General features: G+C 39.2%; 1 protein-coding gene across 1 annotated transcript in view; it reads left to right on the top strand.

Annotated features, from left to right (window-relative positions):
• The window catches only part of LOC140240088 (uncharacterized), a 359,151-nt gene that overhangs the window by 200,631 nt on the left and 146,093 nt on the right, over nucleotides 1–12,427 (top strand). The gene's annotated exons all lie outside the window — the stretch shown is intronic.

Here is a 12,427-nt window from a genome sequence, read left to right as displayed (position 1 = left end):
CGATATGATATGAACCAGCATTTGAAGAGAGATGGAAACATAAGATGTGTTAGCTGACGTAAACATTGAAAGAGATAACTCTCTCAGGCAGGATGTTACAGGTGACATGAAAGCGAGTGTTTTGTTATCGTCTATTTCATTTTTTTTTTTCAGTCTAAAGGAGTGATGTGAGATAAAATGTATTCCTCTCACATCAAAGATTAATCAATAATAATTTTAAACACACACACACAAACACAAACACACACACACATACATACACACATACACACACACACACACACACACACACACACACACACACACACACACGCACACACACACAAAACATGTTCCCATCCAAGACAGTTTATCGCCTGGAGTGTATTGCGCAAAATGTTCTATTTGTCTTCGGGGAGTACATCTCGCGAGATGGGGTACTCTCCTTCAACTTTTAGAATCAGCTTTGATGTTTGATGACACCGAACGAAAGACTACAGGGAACTCAATAGTAAATGATTCTCTAGGCTATAGAAGTAATCAACCAATAGGAAGCTGTCCCTAATTTGCGTTAAAAAAAAGAATCAATGTGTTTGCCTTGTTATTGGGTTGCCAAAGGCAATGAAAAAGAAATAGCAATAATGGCACTGGTAGGCGCGGAACGAGTGAACGACGATTCGATTCCTTGGAGCTCTGAGTAAGATAAATTATCTGTGCCATTAAACTGATATATCAACATGCCTTTTCAGTGGAAATATACTTCTTGTATAAAATGAAGCGCTTTCTTGTTCTTTTGTCATATGCATTTACGCTTTCAATTCGAATAAACTTCCCTATATCGATTCTCTCCTACGCTGTTATCAGTGTCTCATTTTTTAATATTTTTTTTCTGTTATGATAAGAAAAGCAAGTCATGACCTTCTGCTGAAGAATCTGAAATTGTAATGTAACTCCCTTTTCATTTTTTTTTTCTCGTAATTGACGTTTCTATGATAAAGATAGAATCATGGAATAATCCAGATGAATATTTATGAAAAAAAAATAGAAATGGATGATATTCATAAAATTCATGGATTTTGCTCGATATGGATTTAACGAGTAAGGGTAAATACTCCTGTGCTAAATAATGTCTATAGCAATCCTACGCTTAGTAACATATCAAAATAGCCTTCTTAAGCGATCAAAAACTTAATCGATGTTGTCATACAATATGATTGAATTCCACGCCTTGTAAAATAATTTCTCTTTTCTTTTCCTGTTTTTTTTAATCGTCCTGAGATTCACCTCTAGACAAACCACAGCTCTTGGAAAGTTCTAGTAAACTCGTTCAATATACAGTATCAGAAAAATATGCCCAATCAGACCAGATGTCACTCGTTGACAGCAGCCCTATATAATATATTGATATGTTTTACGGTACAATCACGAAGAGATATGACTTGTGAAGGATAAGACTATAATATTATGGTATATTAGTGTTGTTGTTGGGGTTTTTTTTTCACACAAAATCTTGATATTTCCAGGCGATTTTTTTTTCAAGCGCACATTATTTCCCACTCTGAAATCCTATATGCAACTGATTATTATTTTAAAGTTATTCAGCCAGGGGTAATTATTGTTTCACACTTTCATACCAACTATCAAACAGAAATCGTGAATGTTCGTCAGTCCTTGTACGCGATCAAAGGCAGTTGTATATTCATATTAACTGTTCGAGAACTCTTTGGCAAAGATCACCAAAACTTCGTACTTTCATTATGTTCATAACTTTCCTAAGTTTGATCCCATTTATATCAAATGCTAATGTTCACGGTCGCGCTTGTGAAAGTTTGTTCTTTCTTTTCAGGCTAACTTTTGGCTGATCCGGATTTCCCCTTTAACTAGTTACTGACATGATGGCCCGAATTCACGAAGATGGTACAAATGAAACCATGGTTTAAACCATGGACAAAGACCATGGGGCGCCAAGTGTCGCACGGAATATTTCGTTACGAAATCTGTCATTTCGTCGACAAAATGACCGTTTCGGTAAAGAAATGTTCATTTAGTTACAAAATGTTGTCATTTCGTTACAAAATAATCATTTCATCATCGACGAAATGACTGATTTCGTGACGAAATATTCCATGCGACACTTGGCGCTCCATGGTTTTTGTCTATGGTTTAAACCATGGTTTCAATTGTACCACCTTTGTGAATTCGGGCCTATGTGACCGCTTTTGACTGAAGAGGCCACGTGTTTCGATGATAATAATACATACATACATACATACATACATACATACATACATACAATTTCTACAGCGCCGTTCTCCAATTTCATTAAATGCTCAAGGCGCTTTACAATGAATAGTCTTGTCTTGCTCAAATAGTGTATCCAATGACTCATTACAACTTTTCTGCTTTTTATGTCTTGCATAAGATCCAACAACTTGTGCATAAATCATAAATAGAACAACAACAACAAAAAAAAAAACCCACTCTTTATGTAGGTTATTACATCTCAGAATTTATCACATCATTCGCTTCATTTTGCTCACTAGTTTGTTTGTCGTAGTTTCGTGCTGGGTTGGAGAGTGTATCACATTTTGCCTTCCTGCTTGTCGCAAGAGATGATTCAGGCAACAAGGCGCTCGGTCGGTCTTATTAGAATGGCTGACTGACTGCGTGTTAGTAGAATTGGAAATGTTCCATAAGAGTCCAGTCTTCTGCAGGTGGCTGTCGTAGTGAGCAAAGATGAGTGAGATGGACAGAAAGAGAGAGAGAGAGAAAAAGGAGAGAGAAAGAGAAAACGAAGGACAAAAAGAGACTTTGCAAGGAGTTGTAGAAGACGAGTTTTGTAAAGGGAAACGTTCGCAAAAAGTCTGCGAATGTGATATTTGTATTCAAAACAATGGGATTCATTATTATTCCGACTCAGTGCAGGTCGCTCATTGCATGCTTGCATGTAGCTGTTGTTGCCGGCATGCAATGTCCAAATCCTTTACATGCAAGTATACAGCGGTATCAAATTATACTTTATGCATCACCACGTACTCAATTTGCAGATTGGCGTCGGGCGAAACTGAAAATTGATTCCTGTAATAGCCTCGTGAAATCTGTCTGTGAGACCGCAAGGCTTCAGAAGTGAGAATGTGGGCAGCATTAACCTATCATTAGATATTAATGTATGAATATCAATATACAGCATATCGTGTTAATCCCAGGTGCGGCCGCATCACTGCATGGCCAATATCAACGGCTGTATAACCTCGAGTGCCTCTACTTGTCGCCGCTTTACTAGCTCTTCTTTCCTTTTATTTCTTTCTTTTTCTGCGTGGGAGAGGTTTGGGAGAAATATCGGTCGGGGGACTGCTTTTTATTACGAGGTGAGCATATGCGATCAGAAAATCACTCCCGCTATAAGCCACTTCGAAGCATGTTACTTCTAAACTGGTCGCAGCCTGGCTTTCATGAAATGCTTCTTCACATTACCAAACTGGTATAAAACTCACTATCAAACACTGGGCGCGGCATATGAAAGTATCTTCACTCCATACGGTGATTTTAACTTGCACGTCATATCATTTGCCTTCACATTACGAAGCCTGTAACTCTAATATTTCATAATGAATCAAATTTGATTCAATTCAGTTCAGTTCAATTCAATTTCGGTTTTATTAAAAAAAGAACAAATATAAGTCCGAGGACTAACCGTATTTGGTTTACATCAAACTTTACATGAATACAGATAAGCCATTTTCTTTCCTGATTATCTGTTGTTGCTTTGAAATTAAAAAAAAAATGAATTAATGTTCGTTGCAGGGAAGAATGATTTAGGAGTGAGATTAGCAAGAAGTATAAAAAACAAAAGGAACGCATCGTTCGTATGTAGACTAGGTATAATGGAGGATACCATGTGTTTCACCCTAATCTTCCAGAAAGCCCTGCCTCTTAGCTTGTAATCTAGTTGTATCTCTTATAACTTTACCAATTTAATCGTTTCAATTTCACAAGCTCTGACGTCCCCGGGGGTATACAGATCCAGAAGGAAGAAAATTGATATAAATGCTCACGTCTACTTTAATTGGGAGTAATGACTACTTTATGGGCCATTATCAATATCAAGATCAGATTGCCAATCGACGGAAGAGAAAAATCATCATAGAAAGAGGGAGAGAGAAATAGAGACTCATGATAGTTTGCATGGTGTACATTAACTTTTTTTATTTCCCGATAATTAGGGAGGGGGCGGAGATCATCTTGTCGATCATCGACCTCCAGTTTTCTCTGTCATCGGAAAGTCAAGAATTGCCGTTACAAGCAGGCATCATTTTCATAAGAAATCATGCAGGCGCCTAAACAGTAATTGGTGGGGCTTCATTTGCATTAGACATAATTGACTGTGAGACACATTCGACCACATTTCCAAACGCTTATCTTGCCCACGTACGATGCCCGTGTTATATTTTTCCTTCGCTTATCTATTTTGTTTGTTTGTGTGTATGTATGTATGTTTGTTTGTTTGTTTGTTTGGTTGCCATGTCCTCGTGTGATACGGCACCTTTGATGCACTCAAGTTTCAAGTTTCAAGTTTATTTAACCAATTCATTAAACATTTACAATGACACCAGAACATTGCAACTGATTGACAAATTGCCCTACACCGACATATCTCGACGGAATAATAGTATTTCATGAATTTGAATGATACCAGAACAGCTGTTTTTTTTTTTTTTCTCACGGAGATGATGACGTATGATAATAATGCCAAATCGCAACATAAGTGTTATCTTAATAGGTGTAAAGTGCAAAAATTGTAACTCGCTGCGGAAACATGAAAAGAACGTCATTAACTCCCTCACAGACGTCATTGATAAGAGATATTTTCAGTGCAAATCGCAGAAAACTCGGTTGGCTTTGAAAGATTTGTAAACTGTCAGACTGTAAAACCGTAAGTATTAGCGGCGTGAAATTTTCGCGAATTGGAGCCGACGGCTTTTCTTTTTTTTTTTCTTTTTTCCTCGGCATGAAATTTTCGCAAATTGCCACTGGCATTCAATGCATATAGTGTAGACAAGAACTTTCGCATGCATTTTAAAGGGATCGTACAGTTTTGGTTGAGACCTAATTTCAGGTTTCTAACATTTTTGGTGAGATAATGAGAAACCTCTCATGAAATATGAAAGAGCCTGTAATTCTATGAGGAGTTCCAACGTTTATATGATGAAAATTGGTTTTGAATTGGCTGAGACATCCAAAAAAAGAGCGATTCTAATAAAGTGTGGGACCCACACTTTATTACGATTGCTTTGTTTTACTTTGTTTTTGGATGTTTCAGTCATTCAAAACCCGATTTTCATCAAATAAACTTTGAATTCCACCTGAAATGGTATGCTCTGTACTATATTATAAGTGTTTTCTTGGTATCTCGCAAAAAGTTAAAAGCCCAACTCTCATCTCCACCAATACTATACCATCCCTTTAATATCGCAAATCTTGGCTCTCGCGAAATTTGCGAATTAAAATGCACACGCGAAAAAATGTGGGTTTACAGTAGTTCTTGATTCCTTGAACCCTCTTTTCCGTCGACAATATTCTAGGACGATGATCCTGAAAGGATGAATTAGTTTCCAGGAAAAGCATATAGGATACGTTTCAAATAAGATTTCCTTCCAGTCGATGGCATCAATAGATCTTGTCAATAGTCGCTGGGGATTTCACTTCTGATTTTGTTCAAGCGTATACGTCCAAGCCACTCATTCGTCACAGTCATTGCTTTCAAGCTTCAATAATATCGGCAGTAAGTAACGACTACAACAACTAACAAGCTCGCGGAGTGCAAGGAACTCCGTCGATGCATTTCTTTTTGTGTGTGTGTGTGTTGCCTGCACAATTTGTGTTTTATTTCGGGATGTTTTGTCCTGTCTCTATATCTCTTGGCATTTGTTAACGAAGGCTAGATCACTTCATCTCACTACACTCCAGGATATTGCCATTTCCTATAAACCAAATTTGCCTGTGTTCCATCCGAAGCTATTGTGTCGTTTCCCTCTTTGTCTTTGTATGCGTGTGTGTCTGTTATTGTTGTTGTTGTTGTTGTTGCTGATGATGATTTTCGTCGGCAACAATCATCCTGAGAATCATTTTAATGATACAGTATCGCAGTTAAACTATGAAACTACATTGTGGCCAAGAAAACATCGTGGATCCAGACGCGGGATTCTAATCACGAGCACGAAAGTAATAGTCGATCATTGGTCCATTTCTCATCTGTCCCTGAAAATGTCATCTGAGTCCGTGCACCATCCTGTTTGCATACAGTCACCCACAAACACACAGAAAAACCGAACAAAGTAAAACGGACACAAGCATCGGTTACAGCTCGTTATTCCGAAGGTTCGTTATTCCGAAGGCTCTTTAGTCCGAAGATTCGTTATTCCGAAGGTTCGTTATTCCGAAGGCTCGTTATTCCGAATTTCATTTTTGGATTAACGAATCTTCGGAATAACGAACCTTCGGAATAACGCCACAAATGTTCGGATCAACGAACTCTTTTTCATTTTCGGATTAACGAACCTCTAGGTATAGGGAATTTGTGTGTTTCGGATTAACGAACCTTCGGAATAATGAACCTTCGGAATGGCGAACCTTCGGAATAACGAACAGCACCCCAAGCATCATGCAGAGGTACAGGGGACTTCCGTTATAACGCAGTGCTCGCGACCAACGGTTTTTTTTTAATTTCCGAACATTAAAGTATACTAAGATGAAATAGATGGTAATTTGGGGAACTGAATTCTTACTTCGGTGTGACGAGAATTTCGTTATACAGTCAAACCTATCTTAGTGACCCCCTGTCCATAGCGGCCATCTGCCGTATACAACCACTAAAACCATTACCTCCGAGAAAAAAACAAAAAACAAAAAAACATGTTAAAGAACCCCCTGGAGTGGCCACCTGTCTTTAACGACCACTGTTTTCGTCTCCCATCGGTGGCCGATATAGACAGGTTTGACTGCAATTGTGTTAGCTATAAACGGGAGTACAATGTAAAAGAGTCGGGGAGACGATTAGAAAAGAACCGGGCGGAATTTCAGCATTTTGTATGATTAAAGCGTGCTTTGAAAACAAAAAATGATGAAATTTGTGTTCGTAGTTTTAAAAGGAGCTCGGGGAATGGTCGCCGTGCATTGACTCCGCACACCGGAAAGATATCGGGCCATCAATTTTGGCTTTGCCCTCGTACTGTCGGGTCTGTCGCCGCGCTTTGCCGTTGACATGTCAGCCCCTGAGTAGACGCATTATCAAGACAGATCGTGTCCCGTAATCACATCGGCTCATTTCGGACGTCACCCCGCGGGCGGATGGGGGATTCTCGCCCGGTTGACTGACCGTTTGCTTTGCCGCATGAATTCTCAATGTATGGGCTCTTTACGAGCAGCCAAAACACATAAATAGCCGGGGGTGTCATACAATTTGTAATACAATTTCATATCGGGGTGTAAAGAGCGGTGCACTGTTCCTCGTTACAGGACAAGTGAGTGGTGGAGGGAGTAAGAGAGAGAGAGAGGAGGAGGAACGAGAAGAGAAAGAGATATATATACTCTCTTGTCTCTTTCCTCTCATCATATGTTTTTGTGTATATATGTGTGTGTGTGTTTATAGAGAGGGGGAGAGAAAGATATGGAGAAAGAGAATAGATTGAAAGTAATGTATGTCGCGTAATATATGTTTGTGTTTGTTTGTGTTTAGGGAAGAGGGAGAGAAATAAAGGAGGGGGGGGGGTCGGAGCGGTCCTCTAATTATATTGTGCTTTTCGGCTTTGCCGTTAGAAATGATATATAGATAAGACATGAATGTGCACATTTGTATGTGACAGCTTTGGGATTCATTGTTATGCTTGCCCATCTTGTTACCATTTTTTTTTTTCATTCGTTGATTTGCTTTGCCCTGAAACCATGAGTAGCTTTGATGAGTTCATTAAAGTATCAGTGTGGTGTGGTTTGGCGTTTCGTGAGTACTCTTGTATTGTCTTGGGGCGGTTTTATTGGTTGCTTTTCACGTGATCGCGTTGTTTCCCGCTCTTTTCTCTCTCATCAATCATAACTAGCGACTCGGGGCAAGATTTTGATTGGTTGATTATGATTGTCAAGTTCCCGGCGGCCACGCAATTCGCATGTTCCGTGGACAGGTTTATCGGTCATGATTGGTACCCAATTTTGGTGTTTTGTTTTTTTTTTTCTTCTTCTTTTTCTTCTCCGTCGTGTGTCTTATACCATTAAAAATTAGAAGTTTAACAACACCTATCTGCATTGTTAGTAGGGTACATTGTTATTTTCCACATTTTGACAAACGCTGCTGGCTTAAAGGAACACCTCACGACTTATTTTGGCTTCTTGTCAATTCAGTGTCGTCAAGGTGTCGTTGGCGTTGTAGCTGCTGTGTGGTCAAAGGAACATACAAGGCACTCTGTATCGGGGTCATCCAACTAGACCGACACCCACGAGTCATGCAGCCCATGAGTTCGACATTGAAAACAGGTCCATGAGTCATACAGCTCACGAGTTATACAGCTCATGAGTTCGACACTAGGCAAATAAAGCCCATGAGTTCGACACTAGGTAAAAACAGCCCACGAGTTCGACAGACATAGCACGGCGCGTAATGTGTCGGTCTCGTGGGCCTTGTTGACTTAGTGTCGAACTCATGGGCTGTATGACTAGAGCTGTATGACTCGTGGGCTGTATGACTTGTGAGCTGTATGACTTGTGGACCGTATGACTCGTGGATGTCGGTCTCGTGACGTGCACCACTCTGTATCAACCTCCTCTCTGTGGTGTCACCGTAACTTCTTTATCGTGGTTTTTGCTTACGAGTTTCCGGAATCAGCGGTAAATAAGACAATTTGCATAAACCGCCAGTTAATGAAATACTCTCTTTTATTCATCTACGATACTTCTATTTGTATTTGTCTCCTAGTGAACAAGTTAATAGGCGTTTACTGTTACAGAAGGAGATAAAATAATTATTTCAGCCTCATGTGTTATTTCTGTAAACAAATTATAAAAAAAATATACATATATATGTATATAGGCATATCTCTCTCTCTCTCTCTCTCTCTCTCTCTCTCTATATATATATATATATATATATATATATATATATATACACGACATAATAATATAAGATTTGTGGTATATGTGTGTGTGTGTGTGTGTGTGTGTGTGTTTGTCTGTCTGATTGTGTGTCTGTGTGTGTGTAAAAAATGCTGCATCTCGCGACTTCTGTGTGCTAACTTGGTCACTTAATGCCTGGAGGAGGAGGCAGTATTTATGACCGTGCCAATTACCCCCCTGAGCACCGTCGGCAAACATTATGCCGGAGGGTTTCCGCACATGACTGATGGAGCCGTGTAACCCTTGCCCATAGTTCAATCATTTTACGAATCATTCCCAACTTTCTCTAATCTATCGAAGAGAAAGAGAGAGAGAAAAAAAAAGTGACAAATCGGTCTAAGCTTATAAAGATTGCCTTAGGTTTTCGTCCTGAAGTGGGCATGGTAATGTGTAGAATTGATACGCGGAGGAACTTATAAAACAAATTAGCTTCGATAAAGACGAACATAATTCATTAATCACTAGACTGTAATGTTACAATTCATGTCAAAAGAGCCTGAATAAATCAATCACGGAGACTAATTCTACCTGAACCTGTATTCCTGCCAGGAATTGTTCATATCAGAATACTTTTGTCCTTTCACACAGTGACGTCTGGTCCGCTCAAACCAAAAATGTGTTCGTAATTTCCGTGGTGACCGAAGTGCAATGGTTACAGTTCGTTATTCCGAAGGTTCGTTATTCCGAAGATTCGTGATTTTTCTTTAAGGTTCGTTAATTTGAAAATTAAATGAGGTTTGTAATTCCAAGGGTTCGTAAGTACGCCCCGTCTTTGCATTTTCGGATTAACGAACCTTACTTCGTTTTACGGATAATGAACCTTGAGAATAAGAATTGAGTATTTCACTTTCGAATTACGAACCTTCGGAACAACGAACCCTTTGGATGACGCCACAAATGTTCGGATTAACAAACTTTTTTTTTTTAATTTTCAGATTAACAAAACTCAACGTATTTGAAATCCGAATGTTTCGGATTGACGAACCTTACAAATAGCAAGCACCACCCAGTACAATTCACAGTGAATTGTAACCATATGCGGGACAAAATTTCCTCACGCGCTCTCGAAACGTGACACCGTGTTTTGTTTTGTTTTTTTTTTTTGTTTTTTTTTTGGAAGTGAAACTAAAAGGTGGCAATTATTATTGTGTGTGGAAATTAACCCAGTCGACGTGCACATTCTCACCTCACTTGCATCCCTTTATACACGTACGCTTATATCATAGTAATTACACGGGACATCCAAACATACTGTCATTATCTGCGCCCCTCCCTCCATCCTCTCTCTCTCTCTCTCTCTCTCTTTGTGTGTCTGCCCCCTCCCTCTCTATTATCTGCTCTTTCTCCAGACCTAGTGCAGTATCAAACCCATGGAAATATCCTCCTTCATAATTATAACGGAAAGAGAGGCCTTTATGACTCGTGTTAGTCGCAAAGAGAAATTCTGATCCTAAACAGAGCGTTAAAAAAGGAATAACAAAAACAAAACAAAGAGAAATGAAACATCGATTAAACACGTTATTTTACAAGTGTGGAATTTTTAAACCCACTTTATCTTTCATTCCATGGCGACTGGATGTTTTCACTTTCTCATTGTGTTGGTCGAATGACAGTGACTGCTCGGAGGGCTGTAAACGTCAGGCACTTGGACTACAATCGACTTATAAATCAATGATGGATATGAGGAATTGATCTGAATTGAGTGTAGAGGAGATTTAAGACGGAAAAGAGGAATTCACGGCATCTTTTTCGAATAACACTGATGAGTTATCGGCAACGATAAAGGCGTAAAGGTCTAGACGAACGACCTGTGAAGGGTTGATTTATAGTCCCACACAGATATTATCCCTTCACTTTTATCACATTCCTAGCCGATCGTCATAAACAGCACGAAATGCCTGACACTGTTTATAACCTTAAGGAATAAATTGTATGTTTCCACTCATAAGTTGCCCACTATATATTGCGCCTCGTCCCGTACATCATGAATCGTGCTCCCCCACCGTTACGAGGGTAGCGGAGTTGCCATGGCAACATGATGCGCTCTTAACAGGGGTTCTTCGGGTGCCCTGACCCCATTTCAGCCATTTTACCAAAGCGTTGCGTTGCCATGTTAACGCCGATCTCTAGGAACGTGATGCGAGTGATGAGCCGTAAAGTATCAAACTGGCCCAGCCGGCCAATCCGGGGGTGAATCTATTCGGCGATCCCCTTTTGTGAGAGAGCCCAGAATAAAGAGATTTAAGCAGAGGTCTGTCACGGTAAATAGCTAAAGAAGGAGAACTCGGAGGTAGTGAGAAGAGGAAATTTCGAAATCGTATCTTTCACGCTCTAATTCGGACAACTCCTCCTCCCACAAGCGAGGACGATTAGGCTGACAAATTGGCCAATCAATTGGATATCATCGTCAGTGTGTTAAGCTGGTGTGCGCGCGAACGAACGAACAAGAAGTGGGTAAGTATGCAACGCTGAGAACCCCGACAGAGCCTGTTTGAAAAACGAAAAAGCAATCCGAATTCAGAGCCTGTGTGAAGGAAAGTGTTGTTCTACAACTTTACATAGTCAAGCTGATTATGGTCATTAAGGTAAAATCAAGGAAACAGAATGAAAAAAAAATATTCATGAAAATGGTAAGAATGTAGGAACATATTAAAGAATGTCGTGAAATCATAAGTTTAATAAGGAAAGTGTTGTTCTACAACTTTACATAGTCAAGCTGATTATGGTCATTAAGGTAAAATCAAGGAAACAGAATGAAAAAAAAATATTCATGAAAATGGTAAGAATGTAGGAACATATTAAAGAATGTCGTGAAATCATAAGTTTAATATATTTTGAGCGAATAGCGACAGTGGTTACAAATTAATGGTGGTGATGGTGTATTGAAATCGCATCTCTGTGATCGTTTTGATTGTATTTGGTGTTAAAAGAATAGTTAATTCTTAATTTCTGACTTTTTTTAGTGTATGTTTTAAAGGGAACTTCGTAGTCTCAAGAAATATCTGAAGTTTATTTGGCAGGAAGGCTGTTTGGTAAATGGAAAAAAAGAATAAAATTAATAATCAAGCATTTGTGTTTCCAATGCTGCTTTTTACATATTATGATTTACTCAAGGGTAGAATCTCTCAAAGACCGCTAGTTAATGCAACAGAGCTCTACAATTTGCAATATTGTTTTTCCTTGTGCAGAAATTTTCGAGAATGTGGCCCTTTTTCGAAATGATAATCAAACAAGTCGTATATATTTCTAAGCATCGCTTGTTTTCTCCGCCCATAATGTTCAGTAGATG

This window comes from Diadema setosum, chromosome 16, assembly GCF_964275005.1.
Source record: "Diadema setosum chromosome 16, eeDiaSeto1, whole genome shotgun sequence".
Taxonomy (NCBI): domain Eukaryota; kingdom Metazoa; phylum Echinodermata; class Echinoidea; order Diadematoida; family Diadematidae; genus Diadema; species Diadema setosum.
This window is presented reverse-complemented; position numbering and strand designations above follow the sequence as displayed.